The following is a 14,375-nucleotide window of genomic DNA, read 5'->3' as shown; positions in this document are numbered from 1 at the left end:
TTTAATGTTATTATTCGGTTAATGTTATCTAAATAGCCGTGGACACACGCAATGACTATAAGCAACGTCTACTATAGAGTTATAACGAAGCGCAATTTTTTAATTACTGTTTCGCAATATTTCCTTAATGAGATTCAAATGAAAATAGATTTTTAAAATTGAATTCCAAAAGTAAGTAAAACTGCATTGATATCAGGCTTAAACCTCAGAAATGAGTAAATGTTTATTTTTTTTTTAAACGTAACAACTTAAATTTTAAATAACAGAACAGTCTAAAAATATAGTAATATAGAATGAATGAAAACTAAATATATTCGATTATATGAAAATATATTTCTGTATTCAGATTATAAGTTATTTATATCTACTTCAGATTAGTAGTTTTTTATATCTTCAGTTATTTATCTACTTTTGAGCGCCGAAAATAGTTTGTGGTGATCATCCAGGAAAAATGTGCTATTTGAAGACGATCTGCTCCTCCAAAATGGTTCGGATAACCATGATCGTGATGTATTTGGGTAAAAATATATATATGTGTAATCTTTGCCTTAAAAAATCCATTTCTAGTGTGACCACGAGAGTGCGCTGCTACACTCAAGCAAATCTCCCATTTGCGGATCTCCCGTCAGTCTGTTTCCCGCGAATTCTCCTCATTCGTTTCAGTATCATTTCTCTTTTGAGTTTGGCAGCGGCTCTACATCCTTTACGTTGCTAGTATTGCTGCACAGGTTTCGGTTCGTGTTTCAGCTTGTCACCTGTTTAGTGTATGAGATAAATTTTTACGGTGTGCTTTGGAAGAGTGGGATATATTTTACTGTGAGTACCTGTTTTAAAATTTATTTAAACATACAACTATATCATGATTACAAAATGCAGTTTTATTACAACTTTTGCATTTAAATACGCCGATATTGCTAAGATATATCTTCTAACGCAAATTCTATTTTCGGCTCTTGGTTTTATTTTGTCTATAAATATTTTCTAATCGTTTAAGTAACCACATTTCTGAAGAAAATATAGCTTTATAATTATTTTGAAACTTTAAAGATAGATATTTGAATTCATATCACTGCATATATAAAGCAGTTTCAATTCAAATTACAGATTTGTAGCATCTGTAGCTAAAAGGTTGGGTTATCAAATGATATGCTGTGGCATGAAAATTGTTTTAGTATGTTTTCTTTGTTCTGATTTAAAGACAGAGGAATAGGTTAGTTTAAAGATTTGATCTAAGATAAAGTTTGATTCCTATCATTGAATATATTAAACAATCTCATAGCATCTGTAGCTAGAAGATTATATATATATTTACTGTGGAATGAAAAATATATTCTCATGTTTGTTTGCTTTGTTTTCACTGGTTTTTCGCGTTCAGATTTAAAGACAGAGAAGTTTGCTAATTTGAAGATTTGAAGACGGAGAAATTTTAATTCCTATCATTTCAAATATAAAATAATCTCAATTTAAACTACGCATTGTAGCAAATGCAGGTAAAAGGTTAGATTCTCAAATGATTTACAGTGGAATATTTTTTTCTAACGTATGTTTGTTTTGCTTTTATTAATTTTCCTGTTTCTTTTCAAAATGTGGTGATTTTAAACAAAATATAATTTGCAAATTATATTTTGTTTTAAAATAAAATATAATATATTTTTCATCGTCCTGATACTTATATTAAGCACATTTTTTAAATTATGGTAGTAAAATGTCTGGATTTTTGTTCTTTTAACTATATATATATTAAAACTTGCATTTGAAACACATTTATAGGCGCTTAATGGCCCAAAGATATATTGCATTTGATTTAAATTTGTTTTATCGATAAGGAATAAAATATTCATAATAGAATACATAATATGTTTTATATATAATATATTATAAAATATTCTCTTAGCGTATCGATGGAGAAATAGAAAATATTTAAATGGGTTTGAAAATTTGTAAGGCTCATTGAATAAGAATATATTTTATTTAAATATTTCTTTCAAAATCCTATTCAATTTTCAGCTACGTCTAAATCCTCTTTTAGCATTGAAATATCATTTGCGTTATAGGAAAACAATAACCGTTTACATTTATAATAATAATCGTTTGCGTTTATAAAATAATAATAATGCTTATGTTTAAGTTTATCCGGAGAATTTTCGTCTATAAGAAAATAATGATAAACTTATAAAATTTCATCCGGTAGCAAAAATAAAGAAGGTAAAGTGTGTTCTATTTTTTTCTAATAAAATTTCTATTGTCATATTGAGAGATATTTAGCAGAATACAAAAATCTTTCAGTTGCAACAAGGTATTTCAGTAACAACAAGGTATTAATTTAAGTCTATATTTTTAATTTATGGATACATTACATTGCTTAAAACTTTGCACCAGTTAATGAATGCAACATTTTGAAGCTTTTTCACTCCTAGATTTATGTTTGACTTTATTCGTATTGTCGATTTATTTACCACGTTTTACCTAATTTATTGACAAATATTGCACATTCTAAAGCTAAATTTATTTCCATATATTTTGTGGTAAATTATGATTATATAATGAGTGTACAAAGTATTCGTATAAGTTTTATGCCCCGTTGATAAAAGCTATAAATTCCACAGTAATTAATTATAATGAACATACTTTTATATTTTCATGTGAAATTAACAGGAAAATAAATGCATGCATAAATGAGACATTTACGAAACATAAACAACCCATCATCTTGTGGTCTAAAACGTATTCGTGCGTTATGCATAATGTTGAATATTTTGATAAGTATATTTAAGTTAATACACTATAAGGAATTTCTCCCACTTTCCTAGCGTCCTTCGTGGTGCAGTGGTTCTGCACGCTGGGCCGGTATTCCAGAGGTCCGTGGTTCGATTCCCGGCGAAGGCGGTTGTTAATTTTTCATCTTGCCTGCTTCCAAAAAATCCTAATGTCTCTACAGTTTCTCCCGAACTACAAAAGGGTTGTGGATGATGATTCTCCGCACCCAGGATTTGGCGACTAGGTCCCTTAAAACCCTAGTCGCCCTTTAAAAAGGGGAGCATATAAGGAATTTCTCCCACTTTCCTAGCGTCCTTCGTGGTGCAGTGGTTCTGCACGCTGGGCCGGTATTCCAGAGGTCCGTGGTTCGATTCCCGGCGAAGGCGGTTGTTAATTTTTCATCTTGCCTGCTTCCAAAAAATCCTAATGTCTCTACAGTTTCGCCCGAACTAAAAAAGGGTTGTGGATGATGATTCTCCGCACCCAGGATTTGGCGACTAGGTCCCTTAGAACCCTAGTCGCCCTTTAAAAAGGGGAGCATATAAGGTATTTCTCCCACTTTCCTAGCGTCCTTCGTGGTGTAGTGGTTCTGCACGCTGGGCCGGTATTCTAGAAGTCCGTAGTTCGATTCCCGGCGAAGGCAGTTGTTAATTTTTCATCTTGCCTGCTTCCAAAAAATCCTAATGTCTCTACAACCTTATAGGATATCCTTTAGCGTGAGTAACGGCTTCGAGTCTGCTTGGCATTGATTCAATCAAATTTGCTGTTACTCAGCTAGATATGGACTCCATTCTTGTTTAAGAGCAGTTATTATGTCATTTTCTTTAGAAATGTGCCTGGATCTAACATTTCAAGAGTTTCCCATAAATTCTCAATGGGATTGAAGTCGGGTGACTGAGGAAGATATTACATAAACTTTGGGCTGTTACATACTATCCAGAGCCATGAAGTTAAGGATGTGTGCTTGGGTTCATTATCATACTTGAAAATATATTTACTATCCAAACCCATTTTTGTCGCACTAGACCTTAAATTACTTTTCGAAAAATAACTGTGCAGCAGATGGTTCATAATGCCATTATGATGACTAAATTACTGACCCGGAAGCATTCATACATGCAACTCCAAACCAATACTACTCCACCTCCATGTTTCACTGTTGATCGTAAATTCCTTGGATGCAATTCTGTATTTCGTTTCTACCATAACATTCGCTTTCAGTCCACTCCAAAAATACTAAATTTACTTTCATGTGAAAAAATAATGTTCTTACAGAACTCTGAGCTCTCATTCACGTATTTCTGGCGAAGGATAATCGTAATTTCCGACTGCTCTCACTCAAAGAAGTTTCGTCTCGCAACTCGGCCATAGAAATCTTGTTTTCTGCATGCATTTGGAATTGTACTTACGAATACTCTTCTCATATTTCTAAATTTTGCTATAAGCTTAAGAGCACTTTCTTTCGGATCTTTTCATTGTACGATTTATTGCCTTTACGAAGCTTCAAGATTAATTCTTTTTCGTAAATAGTAGTTTCTTTACATTTACACCCATATTAAAATTTTACGTTTCGTATCACAAAGTACACTCGGGAATTTTGTGTAACCCGCAAGATAAATGACTTCAATTATCAACGAAAAGCTAACTAAAGCAATTAAAAAATGCTACCAAAATTTTTTTCCAATTTTTCATTTGTTTAAATATATGAATACTTTTTATGCGCCAATAAATCTCCAACTTTTACTTTCCTGTATATTTTAAATCTAATTTAATCTTTTTCGTATTGTTTTTGTAATTGTATTTGGTAGATTTTTTTATTAGCTATTGCCTTTAGATAGAATTAGCGAGCTGAAACTATTGCTTCTTTCATGAAACCACTCTTGTACGAATAGGTTTTACACTTACTGTATCTTTAAAGAAACAGTATGGTAACATGTTAAAGTTTGTTAAACTGGGTACAGTTTTTAAGAATGCTTGCTATACGTATACAATAATTAGTTCAAATGAATTTTTTTTTCTGAAAGTTAAATCGATGTTATGAAATCGATATGAGTTCATGTGCACTAAAGAAAAATAGACGTCTGTATTGTGTGAAAATGCTTGATTTTGGAAGCAAAAGGAGAATTTTTTATTATTATTTTCGTATTTTAAGTAACAAATACTTTACTTACTTAAGTACAGAAATCTAGGGGTCTGCTGGTTCAGAACATGTCGCGATTTACAAATGAATGAAACTGTAAAACGGCGTTGATTTCAGCACTGCTGTTACACCAATTTGTCGTGAATCATTGGATTTTTAGTGAAGTCTTGAGTAACATCGCTTCAAGGATAAAATGGTTTACTTTTGTTTTAGAATGGAATTCTTCCTGGTGATGGAGAAGAAAGACAGGTTCAAGTTTTATGTTTGGCATAATAGACCTGTGAGATATAATTTGCACCTGCTAAAATGTTTTGCTCAGTTTTCTGTACATTCTTGGGTAAAAGTATAGCTTAGGGTACCCCTTGGCGAAACTCGGCGATTTTTGGCGGTACATGGATACCGATTTTTGAATTTCTTTGACTCGTTATTTTGGTTTGCGAAGCGGCGATTTTTGCGCCAAAAATCGCCGCTACACAAAGCCAAAATAACAAGACAAACAACTGCACAAACTCTGTATCCATGTACACATCGACTTATTTTCACTTAAAATAAATCCCCGAAATGCACAAAAATGCCATTGCGCACTCCTTTGATTCTATCCATGTACACGTCGACCTATTTTCACTTAAAAAAAATCACCGAATTTCACAAAAATGGCATTGCGCACTTCTTTGACTTTTTTCATGTACACGTCGACCCATTTTCACTTAAAAAAATTCCAGAATTGCACAAAAATTGCATTGCGTACTCTTTTTAACTTTATCCATGTACACGTCGACCTATTTTCACTTAAAAAAATCCCAGAATAGCACAAACTTGCATTGCGTACTCGCTTTACATTGTCCACGTACACATCGAAATATTTTCACTTAAAATGATATACCAATCTACCAAAAGTCAAAGGAGCACCAAATTCTACAATATAGACAAACAAAAAATACATAATTTCAATAAAGTACATTTTAAACCAAACAATAAAATAACATAAAAAAGGAAAAAATGTTATACATTTAAGCACTACCAAAAGCAAATATTCACTTACCGTGATTTTCGAGTTCGCTTCATTCACCCAGAGCCACGTAGAAATCAAAATATCAATCATACTCAAATGACTTTTTTCAAAACAGGTACTCTTTCTGATCGAACGCTTCACATAATGACCATCTGAACCTTTCTTCCTACAAATCTATCCAAACGGTTTTTTACGTTCGACTAGACGCATATCCTTCCTACATACAGGACACTTATAATGGCTACTAAGTAAACCTTCATTTACACACCGGTCAATTAAAGCTCTTTTCCCCTTTCGCTCCAAATCGTACAGACACTTCAAATTAATCTTACTACACTGTAAAAATAAAACCAACACACATCACAAAAACGCTTACAAAGCATCCCATGATTCAAAATTTCCCAGAATCATGCACCCGATTACGTCACAATAGGGTTTTCATAACATTCAAGTACTCAGGCTACCACAACAACTTAGCGATAATACAAGGGGTACCTTAAAGTCTACTCTACCCCATTCTTGCTTTAACAACCACAAATAACAAAATCAAAATACTTATTATGGGCAATTCGCTGCCACTTTTTTTTTTGTTTCTTCCTACTTCTATCCTGCAAATCAATGAGTGTTGTATGGATTATTCTCTCTGATGCGTATTACTTCAATTACTGAAACTGTCGCTTAATATGCTAAATTGCATATTCATGATAACGGGACAATTGATTAAAAAAAAGAATATTAAGTTTCTTTTAAGCTTGAAAGGGAGGGGGAAAATATTTATTAAGAGCAAACTATTAAATTTTTATTATCAATTTTACCTCAGTTGTTACGCTGCTATTTAATACAGAATGAATCTCTATCATGACGCTCAAATGATCCTAATTATTTCCATTAATTCTGTCTTCGTGTCAATAAAAGTCGCTATGACCAGATCTTAAATTCTACTAAAAGCATTCATATTATCTCTCATTCTGCTTCATCCATTGAATCGTATTATGATATCTCATTAACGTCATTATAATACAGGAGGAGGAAAATTTAAAAATAATGCATCTTATAATAATTTCGTTAATAATTTATTACCGTTAAGTTCCTTCAAATGCCTGAAAGGAATTGTATATAAATTATACTGTGCGCATCGCAATAATTTTCCACTGTATATTTATATTTAAACTGTAATAAAACTTAACAATTTGAGAATCACGTAATTAATTACAAACGCAATGGGATTTCATTTGCATAATCTAATGGAAAAATTAATTTTGTTTTAACTTTTAATGTACGGGATCTATTGTGACTTACCAAATACAAAAAACAAATCACGCAATATTTTTAATCAAACGCATATGTTCGCGTTCACAGTTGGAAAATAACGGATAGTTTCTGACACTAGCTTTCTAGTTGACCATGGCATTTAAGAATACAGATTTTATGTAAAATTGCGCTAATATCCGTATTTTGACAGAAAATCTGATATTTTCTAAAAGGGTATGCTGATATATGTACATACATATTTTTTATATTTCAAATTAAGTCTAAACACCAATTTTTATAAAAAATTAATTTAAGTAGTTTTGAATTTGAGTTTTGTTCTAGTTTTAAGTTTGCCAAAAAAGGGTTTCAATCAGTGGACTTTAACTCTTATTTCCTTTTTAATATTTTCGTCGGACGACCATCGTGGTGTCTTTATTGCAATTTTAAATTTCGTTTTCTTAACTTTGCATTTTATTAATATGTTACTGCTGTTTTCAAAAACATAATAATTTTTAATCTAAAATTTAAAACATTTAAGCAATCGGAGGAAAAATATAGGATTAAAAGAAAACAAGTTCTTTTAAAATTACACTCGCATTCTAATAAAATTTTTAACTTAGGTCACCTACCGTCTCAGTGTTGTCGAATCTGAATATAAAGTCTGAAAAAAGTATATCAGCATAAGATAATTATAAGCAATTGTACTACGATAAATTTAGCTTTTAAACTAGTTATAACTTCAGCGTGTTAAAGTAGCTGGACCCAAACTTTACGTTTGATCTAAGAAGTTACACTTTATTGTTATCGGTTATTTTGCTGCGTAACTAATGCGGGACAAGATAAGACTCGAGAATAAAATCAACAGAAAACTTTATTAGCCACAACTTGTGGTTATTACAACTAAAAATAGTAATAAATTAGCGATGCTCCTTTTTTTTCTACAGTCAATGACAGTGTCATTTCAGAAAGCTAGAATTACAACGGGATTACAAGAATAAACCCTGTTCAGGTTTGAGTCGCAGAGGAAATGGCCATCTTTCTAGCAGTTTCAAAGTTTGCCAAACTTGTCCGTTATTTTTAATTTCTACTATACGTGTGGGTTCTTTCAGCAAAGCGATATTTTTCGAACGAAATACTATTGAACTTTCTATTAAGATTGTAACCAAATTTTAAATTGCTTCGCTTGTTGTAAAGTTTGCATAATACTTTTATCTTAGCGAGTATTGTGAGCATACAAGGTGAAAAGAAAGAACGTAAAGAAATTAGCACAAAGCTGATTGCGAATAAAATTTAAATCCTATATGTCACAGTGAAAATTTTTATAATAATATATGGAACATATTCTTTGACGCTTATTTAGTCGGATGTCGTTAACACAAAATGCATTAGCGCGGAATATATTTAACGTGAACTGTTACCTTATTCTCCGTCAAATTGTCGTGATATAATAGGTTTCCAATTTCACTTTTCAGCTGATTTTGCAGCCCTTTCTACTCTAAAAATCAAATAACTCTATATTAGAACATTTTGAAATATACGATATGCACTAAATCGGACTTCAAGAACACTCACTTAGACATTGGAGAATATAAATTTGAAATTGTTTACAGCTTTACATGTTTATGCCCTGAAATTGACAACATGAAAAATATTACTATAGAAATACAATGTAAAAATCATTGCAGCCAACAGATACTTCAATGCAATACGAAAATTTATGAAATCAAATGTATTTTAAAGAAAGACAAAGGTTTTACTGATGTGTAAGAGCCTTACAAGACCAATTTTGACCCTATGCTTGTGAAACCTCAACCATGAGGCGCTCGAACGAGGACATGTTGGGCATTTTTGAAAAGAAGGTTTCAAGAAGCATTTTTGGAGGAAAACAAAAAGGTGGTGTATGGCTTAGTAGATCAAATTTGGAATTATGCCAATCATATAATGAACCTGATATCATTAATTTAATTAAATGTCAAAGGAAGGCAGTCCAAGCTATCAGAATGGATAAAAACCATGCAACAAAAATATCTTCAAAGCCAGAGCAACAAGCAACACGGAAAAACGACGGATCAAACCTAAATGGTTAGACTGCCTAGAAAACTAGACTACCTAATAAAAACCAAACACTGGAGAACTCTAGCAAGGAGAAATTTGGCCTCGAAAGAGCCTCTTGAGAAGGCTAGGGCCACCTTGAGCTGTCGGGCTATTGAAAAAGAAGTATATTAGAAAATTTTAAATAAGACACTCGAAATGTACCTTTATAGTACTCGCGGAAAATCCTGTCGACCAGAAGAGGCGGGCGCCAATCGCCCCAAACCAAAAACACCCATTTACTAAATACAAGAAAAAAACGTTCTATTCTTATTTTTCTTTCAAATTTATTATGTTATCATTTAGTTGTATTTAATTTTTCATTAAAAATTTCCATCACTTTTTATTAAGGAGATATACTGTAAAAGCAGCTATTTTACTGTAAGCAGGTATTTATACTTACGGAAAATCCCGTCGACCACAAGAGACGGCGCCAATCGCGCCAAAGGTAAGATTCCATAACTTTGGTAATATTCAACAGCATGCTCTTCTGTAGTTGGCAGGTCCCAAAGTTCGTAATTTTTTTTTTCGGAAATGCGTGATAGAGGGGAAAAAGGGAGTATTTTCGCAAGAATAATAACTAACATGTGTAATCAAGGTTACACCAAACCCAGCGTGTTTGAAGACTTTTCTGTTTTTGGCGAAACATTGCGTAGTTTGACGTCTTTTCTTTAATAAGCCAAAATAGTCGACGGGATTTTTCGTAAGTACCTACTTTTTTATCAGGCTTATAGCAAAGGTAATTAAACTATCTTACATCATCGACTAGCAGCAGCCTAACCTCATCTTTGTGATGAACAGGGTTTTATAACTAATGAAAAATGTATCGTCAAATAATTAATAACGAATATATTGAATGTCATCGATAGTTACTGAAATTTGAGTTCCAAAGATGAGAAAATCCCACTGCATATGAATAAGAAAGTTGAATTGAAAGATTAATTCTAATAATTCATTTAAACGTTTTTTCGTTTGATATGTAAGAATTATCTAATGGCTAATTTTTAAATGGTGCGCAATATGATGCATGAATTCAAATATCGTGGTTTGTTAGCGCTTATTTTGCATATATGATTGAAAATTATGAATGTCTTCACCATATTTAGTGAAAAATATTATATTTAAAAATTTATAATAATATCTGTAAATATGCCATTAGTACTTGAAACGTATCTGTGAAAGTTACGACCTTAAGTGTTATAGCACATAATTTGGATATATACTGGTAGATCGAAATGGATTTAAATTCAAGCAAATGCTGTTGTAATAAGCATTTTTATAGTTTTTCTCTTGCCTAACATGAAAACAAGCCACCTACTCGTAGAGCATCCGACTCAAAAGCCCGTTTGTTTTGGGAAAATTGGTCTCGTGTATGTTTCATAATCCTTAATGAAAGTTTGCAGAGAATGTAATATAATTTATGGGTATATAAGGCAGACTAAATCTAAGATCAACATAACCATCTGCTGGAGAGGATTCTCCATAGCAAGAAAGATAAAACGTATGACGAAACATGAAGCAATTGTTATTTACCATTCTGAAACACAAAGGTTTGAAAAGAATATTCTTTCATGTTACAATATCTTTAAATTTTAAACAAATTAAAAATCTGTTACATTTTTAAAGATAATATTTATTTTCATAGGCCGCAATATGCAACTATATTTATTCATGTGTAAAAAACAAACCTTTGAGTTACGAAACAAACTTCCTGAGTTTTCACATGAAATATCCAAAGGATCTCGAAGTAGCATGCAGATAATATGCTATAGAATTTATTAAAAAAATTAAATTTCATCACTTTCATTGCTGCTTAAGTTACATTATTACAAGTTTTAATATAATTAAGTTTAGTAAAATAATTTTTTAATTTTTATTTTATTGTAGTTAACATATTATTCGGGTAAAAGCTGATAAATTCGTTGAGGACATAAGTCAGGAAAAGTAGAAAGAAGAATCTCCCATGAACGTAACGGTAAATATGAATAATATTATATAGCAAGGTATTTTAAGATTTGAAATTATTTTTGCTTTTAATCTTGTATCAAATTTAAATATTCCTTCAAGCGTTTTTATGCTCTCATTAGCATTTATTAAATATGCTTACGAAGACTGCACAAGATAAGGGATGCAAATTGTTAAAATTCAAAACTATTTTCTAACAAATTTACAAAAAGTATCTAAAGTTTTAAGAACACACTAGACAAAATATCTGATATAAATAAATTTTAAGAATATATAGACAAAATATTTGAATTTCGTCTAAATTAAGCCGAAATCGCTAGTTATAAATGAAAATAAGAAAATTTAATTTAAATACAAGTCTGTTAGTTTCATTAAACTAAAATTTGGAATGCTGTTTTGTTAACAATTCTTAAACATAATAATAGAAGTGTAAGTAAAACAGGAAATAAAATTGGCATATTATATCAGGAATTGTGTCGAAATATACATGTAATATCAATTATATACAAGTATAACATGTATCTGCAAGTACTTGTATTTTGTCGTTCTGTCAATAAGAATAGGAGATACAAATTGTCTCTTTTCTCACTTTTTTTAACTCTTAAAACATACTATATTGAAATTACTTACCATTAGATCCAAACTGTTTCGTTAACATTATTTTGGAATAAAAAAACTAACCCCTTTGAGAAAGAACATGATTCTATCAAAATGATAGTTTTAATATAAGGTAAAGGCCAACCAATCAATATCAGTTAATAGGCTTCTCTTTAACTAGGCCTTCTTTATTTAAAAAACAGTTAGTTTCTTTAATTTTTTTCTCTCGTAAAGCTTCTTGACAGCTATATCTACGCACATTTTGATCGGCAGAATGCATGAAAATCAGCTCCTGGTAAAGGTTCCCTAGTTTAGTGTATTTACATATAATACCAAAATTAATTATTTTCACTGTAAAGTACAGTTAGAAAAAAATGTAATAGTGAAAAAAAATTATTACAAATGTGCACGGAATTTTTATCACTCATTCGCTGCTTATTTTCTTCAATATTTCGGTTAAACAGAGTTCTCATTTTAATAATTCATTTCATTAAAATTTTAAAGTATATGAAACAAAATGCGAAAAATGATGAAAAAAAAATTTGAAGAATTTCAGATTATACATTATGCTCATAGGCAACTTTATGTTCATTTACGCACATGCACGTTTCGAGAGCATTTGGGCTAATGTCGTTTGAGGATAAAAGTATTTAAAAACAGCATATCTTTATAATTTCCGATAGACAGTCTCGCGCGCTAGAGATTTTTGTTTTCGTATAATGTTGCCATTGTTCGCTTTGAAATCGTTGGGTTTGTTAATCACAAATTCCTTAGTTTTACAAAATATGAATTATAAAATTCGAAATTCAAAATTAGGACTTCCAGACGCACATGTTTGGGTGGAGGACAGCATTATTCAAACTGTAATGGCTGTAGGTAAAGTCGTTTTTTCACAGTACGAGGAACGTATATACGTATCGTATATGCAGATTCTTAATAACAAAAAAATATTGAAATAATACAGGGCGATAATATTTGGTGACAACAAATTAAAAAGTGTTATGCCGTTTATAGTAAACCGACACAAAATGCCGTTCGAGATTAATAGCTCTTCTGTGCCAACGGTCTTTTGGGCTAAAAATATCTGAAAGGTTTCAGACTTTAACGGTCGCCCAAAAAGGTTTGTTAAGGTTTTTACGCTCTTTCTGAGCTCGCAATCTACCAGTCTGCTTATACACTCACGTCTACAAACTCATTTTTGTGTCTTTTTTTAGTTATGTTAATAAACATAATTTTCTTCGCGCATATGCCAAAGACAATTACACAGGAAAATTTTAAAAGCGGCATAGCGATACACGTTTAGAATCCCTACTGCAGCGTTAAATTTTGGCATACATTTTTCTGTTTTTTTTCAGTCTTTTCTCGGGTTATCGTATCCATACTCAATTATTTCAAACAAATAGTTCCGTGCGTTGGAAATATTTTTTTTTTTTTTCCGTACAATGTTGCCATTGCTCGCTTCCAAATCTTTAACTTTGTTAACCAAAAAATTCGTTACAGTTTTGCAAAATATGAAATAGGTAATAAAATAAATTCGAAATTCAAAATTCGAACTTCTATGTTCCCATGTTCGGGTGGAGGACTACGTTATTCAAAATTCGATGGCTCTTCGATTTGGTGTTTTTTCCAAATGGTTGTGGAATCATACATTCATGCAGATTCTTTATTATTTAATTTCTTTAAATAAGATAGGGAACGATAATATTTGGTGGCAACAATTTGTAAAATGATATTGTGTTTATGGTGATTCAATGCAAAATGCCTTTTCGAGACTTTATAAACCATTTGGGACTAATGTCACTTTCGGGCCAATAGGCGTCGTTAATATGGAACTATGTAAAAATAATAAACGTTTTTCCAAAAAAGGAAGAAAAAGTTCAAGAACCTTAACATGGATTTTGCGTTTTCAACTAACGTACTTATTTAAAAGAAAACATTGCAAAACATAAAAATACACACGTACCGTGAAAAAATAATTCGAATGCTAAGAAGCTTCGTATGCATATATCGTTCAACCTAACATGCAAACGAGTAAAATTTGGCGCCACATAAGCGAATGGCCAGAGTTTTAGGGCATCGAAACAAATCATTCGGAAAGTGCGTTCATGAGAGAAACTCGATTTTGAATACAGAGCTTCCATTAGAGTTTTTCTGCACTACCTACCTTAGCTCTAACAACGAATCTCAGGTGAGCCTGCATTCATTACGAGTATTTGTCACAGTTTGAGGACAGAAATATCATTGGACTGAAGAAGACTGGATTAGAAAAATCGTTCGACATTTGGATTGGAGCAATGAAGTGATTAAACAGGGTTGAATGAAAGGCTATAAAACGATAGCTTCCAGCATTTGTTGTTTCAGCTATTACCTGAAGAAAGCAGCACTGAACCTACGGCGATAATAGAATAGAAAAAGGTGGCCATGGTTCAGAACTGCTTCTAATAGTATCCGACTCATACGTATCAACAATTTGACTTATGCTTTCCACAACAATTAAAACTAATCAATTATACGTGACTCATTACAGCGGATTCCAAGCTAACGCCGACCATTATGCTACTT

General features: G+C 31.7%; 1 protein-coding gene across 5 annotated transcripts in view; it reads left to right on the top strand.

The window, feature by feature from the left end:
• Positions 1-627: 627 nt before the first annotated feature.
• The window catches only part of LOC118198806 (endothelial cell-selective adhesion molecule-like), an 847,091-nt gene continuing 833,343 nt past the window's right edge, over positions 628-14,375 (top strand). For 2 of the 5 annotated variants that reach the window (XM_085817473.1, XM_085817475.1), the window contains exons 1-2: positions 629-816; positions 11,139-11,226. The gene's annotated coding sequence lies outside the window, so the exon portion shown is untranslated. Of the gene's footprint in view, positions 817-11,138; positions 11,227-14,375 lie in introns of all 5 variants that reach the window. The other 3 variants (XM_085817472.1, XM_085817474.1, XM_085817476.1) reach the window with 2 other exon arrangements.

The sequence above is a fragment of the Stegodyphus dumicola genome, chromosome 5 (genome assembly GCF_044657685.1).
Source record: "Stegodyphus dumicola isolate Sdum_Otavi_A_Nest chromosome 5, ASM4465768v1".
Classification (NCBI taxonomy): Eukaryota; Metazoa; Arthropoda; class Arachnida; order Araneae; family Eresidae; genus Stegodyphus; species Stegodyphus dumicola.
Note: the sequence above shows the minus strand (reverse complement) of the source record. Positions and strands in the feature narration are given on the sequence as shown.